Genomic DNA, 4,361 nt, shown 5'->3' with positions numbered 1-4,361 from the left:
TTACACCAAAATGACCTAATATGAGAGAAGTATGTGCTTCTCGGATTATGTTAACTCTTTTAGTTTGTGGAATGCATAACTTTCCCAGATGATATAAGAGTTGGTGCTTTACATAATAATCCAATTCTTCTACTTGCTTGCCATGACTTAAAGTTGCATATACATCTTTAAAATCTACATCTTGAGCATATTGTTCAATGTAGCTTTCATCAATTACTGAGTTATGCTTAAGTATAGTAGATGCATTTATGATTGGTCTTGACAACATATCTGCGACCTTATTGTGTATGCCCTTCTTATATCTGATGACAAGATGAAATTGTTGTAGAAAACCCATCCACCTATAATGTCTTGATTGCTGTAATTTAGTTTGTGAGTGAAAACATTGAAGTGTTTGATGATCGATATGTATGATTGTTTCTTTACCCATTAGGTAATGTTTCCAATTTTTCACACTTTGTACTAATGCATACAATTCTTTATCATATGTGGGATAATTAACTACTACAAAAGTAAATGTCTCAGAATGATAGCATATGGGTTTTCTGTGTCGCATCAACATTGCTCCCATGGCATAGTCACTGTGTTGGGTAGCGGAGGTCCCACGTAACAAATTTTGGGGCAGAAAGCCCAAAGAGTAGGACTAAATTATTGTAAAAACTCTGAAGTATGTGGAGCGCGAATTATAGTAGGATTGAGTCAACAGGTAGTCCGTCCGAAAATAATGTAAAGAAATATAAATAGAGTCCGCCCACACAGGGATTGCAGGTCAAGGAAGGGTATAAATAGAGCGTGGATCTATCAGGGAAAGACAATTCGTTTTGGAGGAATAATGGAATGTAATGGGTTTTTGAAGATAGTCTGAAAGCGTCTGTAAGTCTGAGTCGAGGGTTGGTGTAATAGGTAGAGGCTCTATAGCTGTGTGCACAGAGGCCTGGAAAGTTCGCAGCTGTGTGTGCGGACCCCTGCAGCTGAGTGCGCAGGGAAGATCTGGATGTATTAAGGATAAAGTGGAAATAAAGATAAGTTTCTTCTGAAATTCTGTGTTTCTTTTGAACTGTCATAATATCTGTGTAATTTTCTTATGATTGGCTGAAATTCTGTGTTTCTTTTGAACTGTCATAATATCTGTGTAATTTTCTTATGATTGGAATGATTATAAACCTGGGTTTATTTTAAGACATGAATCAGTTGTGATGGTTAAATGTTTGCTGAAAGACCTTGGTAATTGGTAACCACATCGTCTAATAGAATATCGCACTACACAGAAAACATAATCAAGCCAAATCTGTGCTAAGATCGGGCAACGCAAAACTGTAAACCAGTATGCGAAACCTCTAGACCACACCAAGACATCCCTAGGGTGCGGAAACCTAGTTCCAGCACCCTCCCCTGCTACCTTGGGTGAGACCTGAGTCCATGCTCCACAGGCTGTTGCCGAAAGGGCCAGTAGCTACGGGATTTGTTTGGCTAAATAACTCTTCCGAACCTGGGTCAGGCCCAAATAAGCCAACAAATGGTTCCGTTGCTGGGATCGGGATCTGCATAAGGGGCGTTTGGTGTGAAGCACGGGGACTCGATAGAAAGGAACATTGAAAAATAAAAAAGATCAGGGATGGTAGTAGAACAAGGGTAACTATGGTGAGAACGATTCAGTTACCAGTGTTCAAAGGAGCAGGAGGCGAAGACTCGGAACAATTTTGGTTTGTACTAACGTCAGTATGGAATGCACAACAGGTCACAGATGATAATATCAAAAAAGCCATCTTAGTCAGCACATTGTAGGATCGAGCGCTAACATGGTACATGAAGTATTCAAGCATCAACCCAATGACGGGGATAGCAGACATCCATACTGAATTAACCAAGGAGTTTAGCCGACCTAAGTCAGAAGCACAGTCGGTTGTTGGATTCAAAGAGATCACGATGATGCCTAGTGAGACCCTGTGGGATTTGGATCAGAGGTTGAAAAGCACCATTCGCGAGGCCAACATGACCCTAACAGACATACAACACCGTGCTTGGTTCATCGCATCACTAACACCATATCTGAAGTCGGCCTTGTCACAACAGAAGATCTCAACCCAAGCAGAAGCGCTAGAGGCAGCAATGCGGCTGCACGAAACCTTCGTACAGGACCGAGGGTTGGGAGTTCAGCAAATCCAAGCGCAGGTCCAAAATTTGTGTTTGGAAATATAGAAGTTAAAATAAGAATAGACACCACGCCTAGAAGTCTGGGAGGAAGTATGGTGTATAAAGTGCAGGAGCTAGGGACACGGTAAAGATCATTGTCCGGTCTCAGTGAATTTTGTGGTAACAGGGGGACCAACACCATTGCGCCAGAGGTATAGGCAGGTGTTGATGGGAAAAGTGTCTACTCAGAACGCCCCTATCCGACTAAGGTGTGACAGTGCCTTAGCAACAAACAAGGAAAACTACTTTCATATTCTTCTTTATGAACTGTAAACGAAGAGGAATAGGACGAACCAACCTGTGTCTTTCGCTAGTCCTTTGATCCAATCTCTCTCCTCTTTGACAGCTTCCAGCTACCTTCTCCCTTACTTTCCCAGCTTCACCAAGTTCCTGCAAGATCACAGAAGAGGAAAGCTACACAAAGACATAGATTTACATTCATAAATAGCTTAGGATCAGATTTAATCTAAACATGCAAATATAACAAAACATCATTGATACACAAGCATGTAGGAGAAACTCAAATAGTTTTATTGATATAACAAGAAGGTCCACGAGGAGTTACAACCGATGATTCCTGATCCAGCATCAACCCCCCAGCAAAGGAATCCCCTCTTCACCTCTAACAAAGCATAAATCACCCAATGCACTGATCTCTATCTCAAAACCAACAGCAATTCTCTGCAAAGTACAAAATTCCAGCCTCTGGATCTCTGGGATGAGGGATCCATATATAGATGTATGCAAAGAGGATGAGTCAGCTTATGATTTGACTTGTGGCTTCTCTCTGTCAGTTCTTGCTTCCACTTGGAGACTGAGAGCCTCTTACTCATCCTTGGTCGAACTCAGTGAGGCAAGTGTCATTGGGGAAGATTCTGGAAGCTTCCATTGTCTGTCCACCTCGCGGAATGACACTGCCATTTGTCATTTCCCACTCAGCGCACCTTGGTAGTGCATTTAGGTGCGTTGCAACGCACCTAGCTAGTGTACTGGGGTGCTATGCAACGCAGCTAGCTAGTGGAGCAGCTGAAATGATCCTGATTTGACTGATTCTGAGTAGTTTCTGGTGGAGAACTTCTGGGAGAAGCTGTAATTGGTTGACCTTGTTCCTTTAGGGGCAGGAACAACTCTTTTAGGGACTTAGGATCCCTTGGTTTATGGACATTTCATGCTTAGATCTGTAAGGCACAAAAATGTCTATAACAGTTGCCCCCTAAAGTATGAGGCCGTTTATCGGGTGAAATGCTTTATTAGGAGGATCCGAAGTTCTTTCAATGCTGGGAGGAGACCTGTAATAAGATACAATGCAATACATTATCTTCATACTGTTTTCATGATCTAGCTGAGGCAGGCATTCCCATGCTCAGCTTTATAAATTCATTTTTATGTACATAGGACAGACAATCGTCTGATGGTAGACTGATGATTTTGATGAAGTCATCATCCTTTTGGTAGGATGATTATCTGTGCTGCAATGCTGTACATGTTAATGTTTTTATTTTTCCTGAATATATATCGCAGCTCGGATGGATGAAACTAGATCCGGGGTCTTCAATCTCGTCCGATCTTCACTCGAAGTACAAGTCGATCCATGTGAGAAATGTTTTGAAGTCGAACATGGAAAGACATCGCTTGATTACCAGTTGATGATGTAAATTGTTAACAAGTGCGAGAGGAATCACCGATAATGATGATGACCCTCAAGGTACTGCAGTACGGTGTGAATAAAGGACTTGGCGTCGAACACCACGCAAAATCTTTCGGTCGAAGGTCATTGATGTATACCTGTCACCGGAAGTGAGAAACTTGCCATTGAGGCATGCAAGCTTCAAAGTACTGAATGGGGTGTTCCTAGATCAACTTCTTGGATAATGAGCTGATGTCGACAAGAAATGATCCGTCAAAGGAGGGCCTTAATGAATCCCACATCAATGACACGGAATGGAGCAAATGATTTTGATGGAGGTGAAAACGATCTGATGATATATGGTTCAGGATGGCGGTCATGAAGGAATGAAGTACAATGTATGGTAGTGGATGGAACACGGGTGACTTCTCTGGATGACTTCTCTTGAACATGTCGGCGACACTTATGTGATGGATTGGTAGCATTTACCCCAAATGTGTATGGTATGGCGTGACCATGGTGATGTGACCGGTGAATGAAA

This window comes from Pinus tabuliformis, chromosome 6, assembly GCF_031772625.1.
Source record: "Pinus tabuliformis cultivar Carrire ecotype Pingquan chromosome 6, CPIR1, whole genome shotgun sequence".
Classification (NCBI taxonomy): domain Eukaryota; kingdom Viridiplantae; phylum Streptophyta; class Pinopsida; order Pinales; family Pinaceae; genus Pinus; species Pinus tabuliformis.
The sequence above is the reverse complement of the archived record's forward strand: the minus strand, read 5'-3'. Positions refer to the sequence as shown.